At 37.2% G+C, this 17,761-nt stretch overlaps 1 protein-coding gene and 1 pseudogene across 30 annotated transcripts in view; one reads left to right on the forward strand and one right to left on the reverse strand.

The window, feature by feature from the left end:
- Window positions 1–17,761, reverse strand: part of SETD5 (SET domain containing 5) — an 80,080-nt gene that overhangs the window by 48,860 nt on the left and 13,459 nt on the right. For 5 of the 30 annotated variants that reach the window (XM_060402174.1, XM_060402163.1, XM_060402178.1 and 2 more), the window contains exon 1: window positions 1–17,761. This exon is cut by the window's right edge and continues 13,459 nt beyond it. The exons of the other annotated variants lie outside the window; for them this stretch is intronic. The gene's annotated coding sequence lies outside the window, so the exon portion shown is untranslated. 30 annotated transcript variants of the gene reach the window in all.
- On the forward strand, window positions 11,833–12,270 carry LOC114109404 (large ribosomal subunit protein uL29-like; annotated as a pseudogene).

Below are 17,761 nucleotides of genomic sequence, written 5' to 3' on the forward strand. Positions count from 1 at the left end.
CTTAGATACTTATCTTCCATTTCCAATCCAAAGTGAGATATTGAGGAAAAACACTGCCGTTTTACAGCAACATAAAAGCTTTTTATCTTGGGACAAGAAAAAACATGAAAAAATAGTATATTAGGAGTTAGGAAATTTGAGTTCTAACCTACGACTTATTTAATTTGGTGATCTCAGAAAAATAACATTTTATAGATGAACCTTAAATTCCTCTAAAATCTTCACTGGGTTTCCTCATGCTCTAAGTTTCTGTGAATCCTGGCACTGACAATTAATGCAATGTGTTAAAAGTCCATCTTCTCATTGTACAACAGAAAGAATACCTATTCTGCTGACTCAGAGGTGCACATGGATTGATGTTTGTAGCAAACAAGAATTTAAACGGCTGTAACTTTTAAATATATGTAAACAGAGAGGAGCTGCTATTAATAACCTGAAGATGGCTAAAAATTATTTTCACTCATTTCCAACAGTGTGTATTTCAACTTTCCTACAGTAAAAATGTGAGCAAAGGATATGTGGGAAACATGCAAAAAAAACTAGGAGAGATAAGAAACAAGCATTAGAATAAATAAATAAGAATTAATGGAAAATAAGACATAAACTCGAGAGCTCAGAGTTCTGGGGGAAAGTTCACATACTTGGGGTAGTGTAAGTATAAGTTAGGCTTACAATCTGAAGCAAGTTAATACAGGCAAAGGATCTAGAAGTGCAGGGCTGAAGAGAAGAAAAGACAAACGTGTTGTGATAAACTAGAGACTAACGAAAGACCATGATTTAGTAATGTAGAGTCAAGATAAAGTTTTCCTTTTCTCCCACCTCTTCTCCTTCAACACTTGTTTATCCCCTGGCTCCTTTACCTAAATTTATACTCAATCTAGGGACAAATGGGTTTGGCACAATAAACTGATGTCTATAAAAGCTCTAAATTTACTAGAATAGGAGGTAATTAAAACCCAGTAAAAAACAAAAAACAAAACCCCTATTTCAGTCCATAGTAAAAATTTCTTTCCCCATGAAAAACTTCATTAACAGTAATACTATAGAGACAAAGACATACTTCATTGTACTTGGGAGGGAGGGGAGGGTGACAGGATAAGAGCACATGGCTGTGAATAATGGAACTACTGCGATCTTAAATTATTTTTAGATTACATTAAGGAAAAAAGTATTTTATTTATAACCCATTTAACAATGGTAAACAGATATTTACTGTGAAACTAACCAAGGATGCAGACTCTTTCTATCCTTAGAAATAATCAATTGGGAAAATTTTAGTTTTTTAAGTATCAAGTAAAGATGATGCCCTCAATGAACTTTGATTTATCTCTTTCAAGAGCTATATTCAAAAGACTTCCTAAAGGTTCTGTTCTACTCTGTAGCCTCTGATCATGCTTTAGAGCCATTTCTACATTAGACTGGAAAAGCACCTCTCCTACTTCTCTGTTTGCCTCCTCCTCTCAATCATACCTTTTCATTTCCAAACCTTGAAACGGGAACAACGTTTATTTATTCCTGACATAGTAGGTTACGCACATTTATAAGGCATTAATTTTATTCTTTCCTTAGTTTAAGCAAAATTTCTCTACTTGATAAAAAATTCAGAGTTTTAAGTTTAGGTCTAATCCACTATTCTAAATAGATGAAAAAAAACCCCAGAGCTTTAAAAATATTAACTTAGAAGAAGCCACATACTCAGTAGTGGAGTACAGAAAGAAAATTAGATACCAACATCGGAATTAAAAAAATTTTTTTTTTTCTGGAGGCTGCTCAGCGGCTTGTGGGATTTTAGTTCCCCAATGAGAGAATGAACCCAGGCCCTCTGCAGTGAGAGCATGGAGTCCAAATCACTGGATTGCCAGGGAATTTCCTAAAAGAAATTTAAAAAAAAATTAAGCACCAGTTGTTACTGGTTCTACGTTAGACAAACAAGTTCAGATCAACATTCCTGATTCTTGGGAGTTATATTATCTAAATTTGTCAGGGTTTTCTTCATCCATTCATTCAATAACCATGAAGTAACTACTCATATAATTATACTATGTATAAAAACAATGTTAAGAGCTATTTACAAATGTTGCTCTTATCCAACTAGAAAAGGGTAGGTACTCAGTAAAAACTCTTTTGGTTTGCCTGTGTGCCAAGTATTTCATTTTCACAACCATGAAGGCAATAGAAAATCCTAAAGTGTGCCTCTACAATTAATGAGTCATCTTGAAGTGAAAACACCACCCTGCCCCCAAAGAAAGAAAACCCAAGCCACTCCATAGTTTAGCAGTGACACGGAGGAGCATAGAAACAGATTCTTCTGTAATAAATCTTTTAAACTGTTTAGACAAAACTTATCATTGACTGGTCTCATGAAATTTTCTATTAAGAATGAAGAATGATGAACAATGGGCAGCAAGAACCTTCAAAACACAAACAGAACGTGACCATACATGTCCTGTGATTATCTGGCTGACGAGGTGCCAAAGTATATGGCAGTAAAGGAATTTAAAGCTTAGTAACTCTGATATGCACAACAGGGATCCTCTCCTGATCAAGAGCCGTATCTTTATTGACTTATAAATAAAAAGATAAATATCATAATATAACAACATAAATTTTAAGTGCTTTATTTTAAATAAAGTTACAAAATATATTATATAATATAAAATGTATTATAAAAATATACAAACATTACAAAAGCATAAAAAGTAGAAGTGAAATTCTCACATAAGTCTAGTTCCCAAAGATGAAAGTGATAACCCTACTGTTCTTTAATCTATCTGGCTCATTTAGTTTTGGACATTTATATGCATAAGTACAAATTTATTTCTCTTAAATGACAACACTGTATTCTATTCTGCGGATCTACTATAATTCAAATCAATCCTCTGCAGGTGGATGTTTAGACTGTTGCTAATTTTCCACAATATACACAATGCTGCACTGAATGCATGTACATATGCCTTTCTGTATACACGTGTATAAACGTTTCCTTTGGAGACATTCTTAGAAGTGGAACTACCAGAAGGGCACAAGCATATTTACTAGTGATGCTGAACCACACTCCAGAAAGTTAAAGCCATTTTACACTCCCATAAACGCAGTGGGAAAGCTGTATTTTCTCATAAGTTTCAAAATAATTTCAATTCTAACAGTCTTCATACAGTCTCTTCCTTAGAAGAGACTCTCTACTGCCTAAGAGAAAATCCTAAAATGAAAGTTAACTACGAATTCTCAATAATTCAGTGATTAAGACTATTGATTGAGTGTACTCAGTTCAGTTCAGTTGCTCAGTCAAGTCCGACTGTGACCCCATGGACTGCAGCACGCAAGGCCTCTCTGCCCATTACAAACTCCCAGACTTTACTCAAACTCATGTCCAGTAAGTCGGTAATATCATCCAACCATCTCATTCTCTGTCGTCCCCTTCTCCTCCAGTCCTCAATCCTTACCAGCATCAGGGTCTTTTCAAATGAGTCAGCTCTTTGCATCAGTTGAAGATCATCAGCATCAGCTTCAGCTTCAGCATCAATCCTTCCAGTGAATATTCAGGACTGATTTCCTTTAGGATGGACTGGTTGTATCTCCTTGCTGTCCAAGGGACTCTCAAGAGGCTTTTCCAACACCACAGTTCAAAAGCATCAATTCTTCCATGCTCAGCTTTCTTTACAGTCCAACTCTACATGACTACTGGAAAAACCATAGCTTTGACTAGACAGACCTTTGTTGGCAAAGTAATGTCTGCTTTTAATATGCTGTCTAGGTTAGTCATAACTTTTCTTTCAAGGAGCAAATCTTTTAATTCATGGCTGCAATTACCATCTGCAGTGATTTTGGAGCCCCCAAAAATAAAGTCTGACACTGTTTCCCCATTTTTTGCCAAGAATGGGACCAGATGCCATGATCTTAGTTGTCTGGATGTTGAGCTTTAAGCCAACTTTTTCACTCTCCTCTTTCACTTTCATCAAGAGGCTCTTCACTTTCTGCCATAAGGGTGGTGTCATCTGCATATCTGAGGTTATTGATATTTCTCCTGGAAATCTTGATTCCAGCTTGTGCTTCCTCCAGCCCAGCGTTTCTCACGATGTACTCTGCATAGAAGTTAAATAAGCAGGGTGACAATATACATCCTTGACATACTCCTTTTCCTATTTGGAACCAGTCTGTTGTTCCATGTCCAGTTTTAACTTTTGCTTCCTGACCTGCATACAGGTTTCTCAAGAGGCAGGTCAGGTGGTCTGGTATGCCCATCTCTTTCAGAATTTTCCACAGTTGATTGCGATCCACACAGTCAAAGGCTTTGGCATAGTCAATAAAGCAGAAGTAGATGTTTTTCTGGAACTCTCTTGCTTTTTTGATGATCCAACGGATGTTGGCAATTTGATCTCTGGTTCCTCTGCCTTTTCTAAATCCAGCTTGAACCTCTGCAAGTTCACAGTTCACATACTGTTGAGTGCACTGGATGACCTCTGAAATTCTTTTATACTGAGTAGGAGATCTTAGTTACTTTTTCACTAAATTTGGGCTGGGATATTCAAAGTAAAACTTAGATAAGGTACTATTACGGAACAAAAGTACTTTTTTACAGTTGTCTCATGCTGCTGCTGCTAAGTCGCTTCAGTCATGTCTGACTCTGTGCGACCCCGTAGACGGCAGCCCACCAGACTCCCCCGTCCCTGGGATTCTCCAGGCAAGAACACTGGAGTGGGTTGCCATTTCCTTCTCCAATGCATGAAAGTGAAAAGCCAAAGTGAAGTCGCTTGACATGTGCGATTCTTCGCGACCCCATGGACTGCAGCCCTCCAGGCTCCCCGTCCCTGGGATCCTCCAGGCAAGAGCACTGGAGTGGGTGCCAAATGAGGCAGAACATCCCTCCCTGTCGCTGTGCTGGCACTGGCACCTGAGAGCCTAGATGAACAGCGATTCTTTCTCCTTTGAAATAGTTCACGAATTGTCTTCCATCCATTCAGTAACACGATTCAAGGTGGCAATGAACTACTCTCATGGCCTCTGGGTTCTCAACTCTTCATTTTCCCATAATGCTAATCCTTCTAGGGCCTAATTATGGTCATTATCATTCTACTATTAAAACTTAAAATGGCTACCTAATATCTATGGGGTTAGTTCAGACTCTGCCTGAATAAAAGATTGCCTTTGGTAATTAGATATTAACCTTGTTTTTTCCTTTTCTTTCAAAATTTTGTTCACACTACTTGTCTGATATGCTTGTGTTTTTTTTGCACCTTAAAAAAACTTTATTATGAGAAATTTCAAACAAATATAAAACCACAGAAAACCCTGTACTGAACTGATACAGATCCTACCAAGCTTTAATGAACATCCAACTCACAGTCAATCTTATTTATAACCTCTCCTCTTCTACACTATTATTTTAAAGTAAATTTCAGAAATACAAGTAGTATGTATTACATCTGCTGAGTAAAGTTGTCCCTTGTTTATTTTAAATATTGTGAGAGTGGTTAGCATATGATGACAGGTGGCAGTGATATGGAAAGACCATCATTTCACTGCAAAAGTGAAAATGGATAAAAAGCTTAATGTAACCCATCAACTGATTTGCTGAGTAATGTTAATACACACATGGCTATGAAAAAATGTCTTTTTTTTTTTTTTTCCCTAAGAAAAAAATTACTGGGAATTCCCTGGTGGTAGGATTCTGCCTCCACTGGAGGGCACACAGGTTCAATCTCTGGTTGGGGAACTTGGATCCCACAAACCATGTGGCCAAAAAAAAAAAAAAAAAAAGGACTGAAAGAAATTTAAAAAAAAAAAAAAAAGCTTTTGTCACTTATGATTCATTTTATAAAAACTTTTTTGGCTGCATCACAGGGCATGTGGGATCTTGGTGTGCCGCTGCTACGCAACCCCCGTGGACCAAGTCCCCTACAGCAGAAGCCCAGGGAAGTTAAGTCCCTGTATACAATTATTTTTTGATTTGAGTTTGTTGACGATAAGATTTCTTGTGTTCTTGGGAATGCAAGTTTCTCCTTGTAGCAGAGTTAAGCACAAGCAGACACACAAGCCAGTCTGTGACATAGTATTTCTGTAAGTATATGTTATACACCAATAAGTAAAAATAAGTGAAACCAGAGCATTAAAAAGAGGAGGACTGATTATCCTTCTCTTTATTATCACAGTAGCAATGGCTCATATCTGAGGTGTTGGCCAGCTGTTCTTAATGAGCCGTTTCTTAAGGAGTACGAGAACCTTAGAATGATGACAAACTTAGGGTTAAAAAAGCTCACCGACTCAATGAAGACATACTTTACAGTCAAAAAAATAACTTACCAATAATGGTAAGGGTCACAGTACTAACAATGGTGAGTGTCAAAGAAAAGAAACAGGTGGGATGTAGATAGCTGATTCCTACATGAACCACAAAGCAGAGATATCTGATGATTCAGTTAGTGGAAAAGAGGCCCAAATCACTGTCAATGCAAATATATAGCATTAAACATTCTATTACCAAACTACCCGCCATAAACTGTATTGATAACAGTAAAGTTAAACAGGGACGTATCCAGTGGTTTTTTTGTGTGTGTCTAAGCAAGAAACTAGCCTATATTTACTTATACAGTAGGTTACTGAGTAGAATGAAAGCTCTGGAAAAATAAGTACATTATTTCCCTAGAAGAAGCTGAACATCTCTGGACCAACTAGCTAGTAATTTTTTATGAGGCTCAGAAATGTTATGTATCTGCAAAACATAAAAAATATTTAACTTATGAACTGTAAAACTATTCTCTGGAAATCTTAATATGAAAAATAATTTAAAACCTTGATACAGGGAGTTCCCTGGTGGTTCAATGGGTAGGACTCCCGTGCCTTCACTGCTGAGAGCCTGGGTTCAATTCCTGGCTGGGGAACTAAGATCTTGCAGGCAGTGCAGTGTGGCCAAAATATAAAGAAATAAAAATTAAAACCTTGATAAACCAGTTTCAATAAACACTTCAGTTATACTGGGGCCAAAATTCTCATTCATTAATGAGTGGTGGTGGTTTAGACTCTTGTGACAGCATGATTCACCCACCAGGCTCCTCTGTCCATGGGATTCTCCAGGCGAGAACACTGGAGTGGGCTGCCATTTCCTTCTCCAGACAATCTTCCCAAGTTTCCTGCATTGCAGGCAGATTCTTTACTGAATGATGGTGGGGGTTCAGTCCTTAAGTCATGGCTGACTCTTCCAGTTCCATAGCCTGCAGCCCGCCAGGCTCCTCTGTCCATGGGATTTCCCAGGAAAGAATAGTGGAGTGGGTTGCCATTTCCTTCTCCAGGGGATCTTCTGGACCTGGGGATCGAACTGGGGTCTCCGACATTGCAAGCAGATTCTTTACCACCGAGCCACCAGGAAGGCCCTTCATTTAGGAATACTTAAATTAGCCCCAGGGCACAGTCAAAGCACTACTTTTAAATGAATACAAAGAGTTTAGTAAATTGCTCCAAATTCTTATGCAAAATATAATCACAACCATAAGCTCTGTTGAAATTCCTGAAGTATTTTACCATCTCTTTCAATCGCCTCTGCCAGTTTTTCGGTACTATCAGAGTCTGACCCTAAGCAAAGCCCAGAATTCCAGCACTGAATCAAGTGGAGAACATGAAGCATCTTAGGTTTTACCCTCCACTTTTCCTTTTTGTTAAAACATCTTCTATTTACAAACTTATTTTTTCCTAAGTAAAATATTCCTAAATATTCAATGCTACTGGTTTTGAATACTGTACATATCCTTTTCTAGTGCTTGATAACCAATATGAAAACTAAAACAAATAAGAAATCCTATGCCCCAGACTTTGATAAATCTCTTGTAGACCACCCCTACTTAAAGAGTAGTGGTTCCCAAATTTGTTGGGCACCATTTTTTAAAACTGCAAAAATTTTAGGGGTGGAAGAAATGGCTATAGGGGCATCAAAAGTAGAAACTTGCATTTATAAAATAAATGAGCCATGGGGGTATAATCTATAGTATGGTGACTAGTTAATACTGTACTGCAACTTTGAAAGTTGTTAAGAGATCTTAAAAGTTCTCATCAGAGGAAGAACTATTTAAGGTGAGATGTGTTAACAAGACTTTGTATTCAAATCATTTTGAAAGCATTATGCTTTTTTGTTGTTCAGTCGCCAAGTTGTGTCTGGCTCTTTGTGACCCCATGGACTGCAGCATGTTAGGCTGCATCATTTTGTACACCTGAAATATGTCAATTTAGTCTCAATTAAAAAACAGCCTAAAAAATGAGGCCATTAGGATGTGCCCTAATTCAGTATGACTGGTGTCCTATAAGAGAAAATTTGGATACACTGAGACACACCAGGAACGTGTACACACTGACGAATAACCCCACGAAGAGGCGAGAGAGTGACCAACTGCAAGCCAAGGAGAGAGGCCTCAGGAGAAACCACTCCTGCCAACACCTTGATCTCAGAGTTTTAGCCTCAAAGAAAAGTGCAAAAATTTTAATTGCCATTTAGGAAAATACAGTAAAACAAACAGCAAACATTAGATCTTTTGCAATTGGGGCTAAACAATTTATACTCTGATAAATATATCAGATGATATTTACTAAGTGTGACCCCCCCCAAAAAAAAACGGGAAACAAAGCAGCTCCCTAAGAAGGTGCTGTCCTTTGACCTCTTGGGCCAAACCACCATAAAGCCCCTGGTTAAAGCAGGGAAAAAAAAAAAAAAAATCACACAATGCATGGCTCATCAATGAATTTAGTTTCCTAAGAATCCACTAAGACTCAAGTTTGTGTTTCACGTTTTAAAGTCCAACTCTTCCCCTATATGTATATGAAAACAAGAAGCAAATCCATGCGGCAGGATCTCCATTTGCCTTAGCATTAATATTTAAAAATTCACCTGAGGTATATCTACCTTGTTACTGTTTTTCTAGCAGAATACTTCTTGGCCATTATGTGAGCATACATATTCATTAAATTCCTACCAACTGTGCATTACTGAACTGTTAAAAGGAAACAATATTTGTCTGTTTCGAGGGGGACCTACAATGAATGTTTCTTTGGCTATCAGTCTATTACAATGAAAAACAAATCCTAATTTACAAGTCGAATAAGTTTTAAAGATGTCTGGAAGCTGTTTGACACCATTCCTTATTCTACAGAAATTCAATTCCTTTAAGAAGTCTTAGCTGACTTCTAGCCTTATTATTAATGATTTCCTTTCTTTACTCCCTTTGCAGAAGGTATTTTCTTTGGGAAAAAACTGGTTTCCAAGCAAAACTGAGTGTGCATCTATGTCAATCTGATACAAGCAGGTTTTGATCTCTAGTAGCAAAATTATTTGAATTTTCAAAAATACAAGAACTTCCAGATTCTTTATAAGAAAACAAGTACTGAATATGTCCACAGGAAGGCTCTGTAACAGTTTGCTGCCTGGCCCAACAGGTCAAAGGGGGGCCTTTTTTCAGGCTGAAGAAGAAATCAACCGAGTCAAGTTTTTCTCTTAGGAATAAATCCTAGGATGTTTATAGTTATTAACCTTTTTGAGGCGTAATCACATATTTCTGTGAGAATCTTATCAAGCTTATGAACCTTTCCTTCAGAAAAATGCAGAGACAAAACTCAAGGTAAAAATTCCAGGGATTCACAGCCTCTGATCTACACTCTTTCCTGCACTGCAGGCAGTCTGGGATAAAGGAAGCCTGTAATTGACTGAATGGTAAATACCCTGGTAAATATCAAGGAAGTCAGAATTTACAATCTGTCTAGTAGGGGACAAAGTCCAATAAAACCTCATCCATTTCCTCTATCCAATTTTAGGCAAACAATCCTACAGGAAAAAGGGGAAAATTACAGATGGACAGCAATACGGAAAGTCAGGAGGAGAGGAAAGGGCGGATTATATTGGTGGAGCCTTCCTTAAGTAAAGTAGTATAATGAAAAAAATCCTGGAACCATACAGAGTTGACTCACCTTATTACTACTCGTGCAATCACTGATTGATTGTTCATTTGAGACCACCCTATAACACTACTTTGAGAATGAAGTAAAATAACACTAGTAGAACTTAGCAAGAAATTGGGCCAAAAAGGTAGATCGGGTTTTTCTACTATATCCTACAGAAAAATTTGAACTACCCAATCACTTAGCACATTGGTATGCAGAGTTACAATATTAAAGAAGCAAATAGAGGTCAAAAGGAAGACAAATAGGAGCCACTTTCCTGCTTCCAAGGCAATAGTATTTAGTGGAAGAGAGAAATCTACAGTTTTGTTAGTAACTCCCCAAGTCTACTAACGTTAAGACTTGCTAACAGTCACAGAATAATTCGCACTCTTAGTCAAATATTCTATTAATTTTCTTAGAGAAATCTTCACTCTCTGGCATTGATGTGCTATTTGTAATGTACCCTTTCAGAAATTCACCCATCTTGTAAAATGAAATCTGTATACTGAATATACTATTAATTTACCCACTTGCTTCCTCAATCCTGTACAATTCCTGTCAGGAAGAGTTTCCTGAATTCTATAAAGACTTTTAAAAAATATTAAAGTTTTTTTTAGTTCAAAGTCATTATATATCTGTATAGTCACTCCTGTTTTTACACTGATTGGAAACATCATGTAATAGTCACAAGAGGAACTGAGCTCAAAAGTCAAGTAGCACCAATGGGGAGAAACCAAAACATTTGAGTATGTTACTAACCTTCTTTAACAAGGCTTAAAACAGCCAAGTTGATACGTTTACTTTAACCTTTAAACTTTTTTATTGTGAAAAGTTTCAGACAAGTAATAAAAAGTAAAATTTTACAAGGAACTTCACTTATGTATATCATTTCAACAATTACCAACTCACAGTCAATCTTGTTTCATCTTTCCCTTCTCCTTCATTCTAAAGGAAACACCAGTAACATCATTTTGTTCACAAATATTTCAGCATGCACTGCCAAAAGGTAGAGTCTTTAAAAAAAGAGTGCGTGGATTGTAGTTTTGTTTTGGGGGAAAGATCATTGTTTTCTAAAATTTTAACTGGAAAAGAGGTGATTTACAATGTTGTGTTAATTTCAGGTGTACAGCAAAGTTAATCAGTTATTCATATACATATAGCCACTCTTTTTAAGATTCTTTTCCCATACAGGATTACAGAGCACCGAGTCGAGTCATCTTGCTATACAGTAGGTCCTTGTTAGTTAACTATTTTATATGTAGTAGTATGTATATAGTAATCCCAATCTTCTGATTTATCCCCTACCCCCTCTGGGGGTGGGGAGAGATAATTTTAGCCATTATTTTGTCCCTTCCTAGAACTCCCAATTCCTGTATCTGTCATCCACTCTGAATTTATCATCGCACTTCTCAATCTCACTCTAATGCAAAAGCATTAAAGCAGAACAAAAAAAGAAAAAACTTTCAAAAGAGGGAACCTTCAAAACTCATTTTGCCCTGATACCAAAGCCAGACACCACCCAAATTAACATGATTCACGTTAACAAAATGAAGAATAAAAACTGTATGATCTCAATAGATGCAGAAAAAGTAGAAAACAACAACAAAAAACCAAACTTCTCAACAGATTTGGTACAAATGGAATGTACCTCAACATAATAAAGGCCATGTATGACAAACCCACAGTTAACATCATACTCAATAGAGAAAAGCTAAAGCTAAAAGCTATTTAAGATAAGGAACAAGACAAAAATTTCCATTCTTATCACTTTTATTGACTAGTGTAAGTCCTAACCAGAGCAACTAGGCAAGAAAAAAGAAAAGGCATCCAAATCAGAAAAGAAGTAGGCCGCTCTATTGACCACGCCCGCCGCCACCCGGCAGTAGTTGCCGAGGTCAGCCTCGCCCCTTCCTCTTTCCCTCCAAGAAGGCAGCGGAGGCAGACTCTACAGCCATGGCCAAGATTAAGGCTCAAGACCTTCGCGGCAAGAGGAAGGAGGAGCTGCTAAAACAGCTGGAAGACCTGAAGGTGGAGCTGTCCCAGCTGCGGGTGGCCAAACTGACAGGTGGCGCGGCTTCCAAACTCGAAGATCCGAGTGGTTCGTAAATCCATTGCCCGTGTACTGACCGTCATTAACCAGACTCAGAAAGAGAACCTCAGGAAATTCTATAAGGGCAAGAAGTACAAGCCTCTGGATCTGCGGCCCAAGAAAACACGTGCCATGCGCCGCCGGCTCAACAAGCATGAAAAGACCCTGAAGGCCAAGAAGCAGCAGCGGAAGGAGCGGCTGTACCCCCTCCGGAAGTATGCAGTTAAGGCTTGAGCATCCAGCTGTCAATAAAACAGACCACTGGCTGGCAAAAAAAAGAAAGAAAAGAAGTAAAACCATCTCTTTGCAGATGATGGTGTTACATCTAGAAAACCCTAGAAATTCCACCTAAATTGTTTAGAATAAACAAATTCAGCAAAGTCATATAATACAAAAATCAACATTTAAAACATCAATTGTTTTATACACTAACAACGAACTACAGGAAAGAGAAATTAAGAAACTATCGAATTTACAAAAACATCAAAAAGGATAAAATAATTTGGAATGAATTCAACCACGTGAAAGATCTGTACAATGAAAACCATAAAACACTGATGAAAGAAACTGAAGACACAAACGAAAAGATAGCTCATGCTCATCAACTGAAATACTGCTAAGTGTACATACTCTTCAAAGTGACCAACAGATTCAATGCAACCCCTATCAAAATTCCAAAGGCATTTTTTTACTGAAGAGCCAAAGCAATCTTGAGAAAGAAAAAGAAATCTGAAGCATCATATTTCCTGACTTCAAACTATATTACAAAATTACAGTACAGTGTTGTCATAAAAAGACATATATATCAGTGGAACAGACTAGAGAGCCCAGAAATAAATGCATACATATATGGCACACTAATTTTCAGCAACGATATTAAGAATTTATAATGGGGAGAAATTCAGCAAAAGCTATGAATCAGGACTTTTTTTGGATAGTCTTTAATTTTGAGAAGCCTCTCTGTTACTAGGGCTGTTAAGAATATTTTATAGGCTATGACAGCACATAAGCAACTTAAATGTCCGTAAACAGGTAAATGGATAAAGATACAGTATATATATATTGGAATATCACCCAGCTATGAAAACAAATGAAATACTGCCATTTGCAGCAAAACGGATGGAGCTAGAGATTATCATACTAAGTCAGACAAAGACAAAACTTTATGGTATCACTTACACGTGGAATTTCAAAAATAGCAAACTTATCTACAAAACATAAAAAGACTCATGAACAAAAAACTTATGGTTACCAAGGAGAAAAGGGATACAAGGAATAAATTTCTAGTAAATCATATCAAAATATAAATCAGTTTTTCTAAAGCTGATGATTCTGATGGAATAATTTTTCTTAAAAAGTTTAACTATACAAATCTGCTTAAGTTTGAATTTAACTTTAAATGTAAATTTATACAACGGCATTTTGGTGTTAAATTTTTCTGTAAATTATGGTAGTTGTAAAAGAAACTAAAAGTGGCTCTTTGATTTGCATATAACTAAAATATAAAATAAAAATGCAAGTAATTAAAATTTCATTCATTAAAAAAATACACAATGAGGAAACGATAATCTCTCTTCACCATAAATGGTGTCTGGAAGACAGAATATCCACATGCAAAAGAATGCAACTAGACCCCTATCTTATATCACATAGAAAAATCTACTTAAAATATATTAAAGACATGAATGTGAGACCCTGAAACCATACAACTCCTCGAAGAAATGAGGGGTAAGTTCCTTGACACTGATCTTGCCAGTAAGGTTTTAAAATTAATTCTTATTGGAGTATAGTTGCTTTACAATGCTGTGGTGGTTTCTGCTGTACCACAAAGTGAATCAGTTACACATACATCCACCCTTCTTTAGACTGTCTTCTCATTTAGGTCACCAGAGATCACTGAGTGGAGTTCTCTTTGCTACACAGTAGTTCTCACTAATGATCTATTTTATATACAATAGTGCAGACTTGTTGGCTTCTCTGGTGGCTCAGATGGTAAGGAATCCACCTGCAATGCATGAGACCTGGGTTTGCTCCCTGGGTTGGGTAGATCCCCTGGAGGATGGCAACCCACTCCAGTACTTTTGCCTGGAGAATCCCACGGACAGAGGAGCCTGGTGGGCCACAGCCCACAGCATCACAGAGTTGGACATGACTGAGCGACTAGGCATAGCACAGTACATACATGTTAATTCCAATCTCCTAATTCATTCCACCCATTCATCCACTTTTCCCCCTTGGTAACTATAAGTTTGTTTTTCTACATCTGTGACTATTTCTGCTTTGCAAATTAGTTCATCTGTACCATTTTTCTAGGTTCCACATATAAGTGGTATTATATGATACGCCTCTTTCTGACTTACTTCACTCTGTATGACAATCTTCAGGTCCATCCATGCTGCCATAAATGGCATTATTTTGTTCCTTTTTATGGCTGAGTAATATTCCATTGTATGTGTGTACCACTATCTTATTGCCTAAAATTTTTTAAAATTTGACACCAAAGGCCAAGACAACAAGAGCAAAAATAAACAAGTGAGACTAGAACAAACTACAAGCTTCTCCAGAGCAAAAAAACCAACACTGCAACAAGAAGGTATTATGGAATGAGAGAAAATATTTGCAAACCACACAGCTGGTAAGGGGTTAACATAAAAAACATCTGAGGAACACATACAGCTCAACAGCCAAAAAAGAACAACAAAAATTCCAGTTAAAAAATAGGCAGGGGCTTTCTTGCTGGTCCACTGGCTAAGACTCCACACTTCCACTGCAGGGGTCTTGAGTTCAATTCAGGTCAGGGAACTGGCTCCCACATGCTGCAACTAAGGATCTTGCATGCCACAAGATCGAGGATTCCGAGTGCCGCAACTAGACCCAGCACAGCCAAGTTAATCAAAAAATTTAAAAAGCAAGGGATCTGAATAGGTACTTTCCTAAGTTCAGTTGCTCAGTCTTGTCCTACTCTTTGTGACCCCATGGACTGCAGCACACCAAGCTTCCCTGCCCATCACCAACTCCTGGAGCTTGCTCAAATTCATGTCCATCGAGTCTGTGATGCCATACAACCATCTCATCCTCTGTCATCAGAAAAATGACCAACAGATCCTTGAAAAGGTCCTCAATATCACCAATCATCAGGGAAATGCAAACCAAAACCTCAGTAAGACATCATTTCACACCTGTTAGTATGACTATTACCAAAAAGATAAGAGATAATATATGCTGATGAACATGTGGGAAAAAAGGGAACCCCCATGCACTGTTGGGGGGAATGTAAATGAATGCAACCACTACAGAAAACCATGTGGCAGTCCCTCAAGAAATTAAAAGTAGAACTACCATTTTATTTAGCAATCCCACTTCCGGGGATTATGTCTAAAGGAAACAGAATCACTATCTTCAAGAGCTATCTGTACTCTCGTGTTCACTGTGGCACTACTTACTATAGCCGAGTTATAGAAACAACCTAAGTGTCTGCTGAAGGATGAATGTATTAAAAAAACATGATCTCTATCTACTTACCTACCTACAATGGAACAGTATTCATAAAAAAAGGGCATCTTGCCATTTTTTACAACATCGGAACCTGGAGTGCATTATGCTAAGTGAAGACAGAGAAATCATTGCTTATATATGGAATTATGGAAAAAGAAACAAAAACTCACGGAAACAGAGTGTAGAATGGTGGCTGCCAGGAGTGTAAAAGAAATGGGAAGTCACTAAAAGGGTACAAACTTTCAATGAAAAAGCTAAGGATCTAAAGTATAACACACACTATAAAACTGAAACTTGCTGAGATTAGAATTTATAGGCTCTCTCTCACACACACAAAGGTAAACGTGATGAATGAAAAGTGTTAACTCAGTTGCTGGAATCCTTTTCACAACTTGTGCATATATCAAGTCATCAAGTTGTATGCTATACATTTATCACAATTTTACCTGTCAATTATACCTCAATAGAGCTTAAAAACAAAAACCTCCCAAACATCTGACCAGATGAGTAACCTGGAGTTATACAGCTTTATCTGAAGGCACTTAAAAGGCCTCAAGATATACCTTAAAACTCCAGAGTTAAAAAAAATCCCTTTAACTTTAGTCACTATACAAGTTGTTCATATAAAACAACTTCTAATGTCTGAAAGGGACCTTGGATCCTGAAAAGAAGCTTTGTTTCCTTAAAGCTCCCTTCTCTATTAACATTTCTAATGTAATTATATTCATAGAGCAAGCACTGGTATATCTGTAGTCAGAAGCCTCAAATTTTAGCTAGACACCAATTATTCCTTTACCAGTTCATTCTTTTCATGTAACTGGTGGAGGCCTGAAAATTAGGTCCTATGTTTACATTACTTATCCTAAGATGCAGATTAGAGTTTAGAGAAATGATCAAATATTCCTAACAATAACTTCCAAAATAAAAGCTAACACTGATAGGATGTTCCTTTTCTAAAGCCATTGTGTCCTAAATCAATTTACATGCACCAGCTCATGTAATGCCCAAAACAAATTTATGCAGCCAAAAAATTAAACTCACCAAGTTGAGAACCTTGTCCAAGGCCAGAGCAAGAAAACCCACAAACTAGAACCCGAACCAAGATCTACCCAACTGCAGAACACTCACACCTTTAACTACTATCATGTCACCATCTGGCATATCTTGATTTAACATGGCACCCCACTCCAGTACTCTTGCCTGGAAAATCCCATGGATGGAGGAGCCTGGTAGGTTGCGGTCCATTGGGTCGCTAAGAGTAGGACACGACTGAGCAACTTCACTTTCGCTTTTCACTTTCATGCATTGGAGAAGGAAATGGCAACCCACTCCAGTATTCTTGCCTGGAGAATCCCAGGGATGGGGGAGCCTGGTGGGCTGCCGTCTACGGGGTCACACAGAGTCGAACACGACTGAAGTGACTTAGCAGCAGCAGCAATAAAAATAAATATACTAGAATGTAAGATAGATTGCTGAAATGATGTGGTAATTTCTTTTATGTATTATAATTAGAAAGGATAAAACAGTTTTAATATTTAGCAGGTTTCAGATTTTCAACAATCTGATTTTTAACTTAAAACATATAAAATCAAGTAATCTGACTTTTAAATGACAAAAGTTAAAAATCAGATGTCATACTTTCTAAGATAATATCTAAATTTCAGGTCTAAGGGTGAATCACTCAAAAAATGGTATTGATGATCTCTGTATTACAAGTGGTACCAGTGGCCCCAGTGCTAGTCAGGTTTCAAGTATCTGAAATCATCAAAGATAAATGGAAAATGATTTAGCATTTCAAGAGAGAGAATTTTTACCCCAATACAAAATAACAAGTTTATAACAAATAAAATATCAGTTGTTGGCATTTGATAGCTTTTATTCTGAATTTAGTGTTCCATGGTATTTTTTATAAATGTAATCTTTTTCCACGCCCCAAATGCAGAAAGAAAGTTTTCCTTTCTTCCCAGAGAAAGGAAGTCTTTTATCTGGAACTGGCTATATTAAGTCAAGAAATTCTGGACAACAGAAGAAGAAAAAAGTCTATATTCCTCTTCTATGGCCTAAAAGTTACCATTAACTGAAAAATCTAGAAGCAGATAATTTTAGTAAATAAAATAACTTAAATGCTTCTTGTGTTATAATAGAAGTACCATGACAAAATTTCACTTTAAACAGCATTCATAATTTATCTGTCTTACATAATAGGAATGGGAAAAGAAGACAATGGGAAAAATCTAGAAGCTAGATCTGACTATATTCAAT

The sequence above is a fragment of the Ovis aries genome, chromosome 19 (genome assembly GCF_016772045.2).
Source record: "Ovis aries strain OAR_USU_Benz2616 breed Rambouillet chromosome 19, ARS-UI_Ramb_v3.0, whole genome shotgun sequence".
NCBI lineage: Eukaryota > Metazoa > Chordata > Mammalia > Artiodactyla > Bovidae > Ovis > Ovis aries.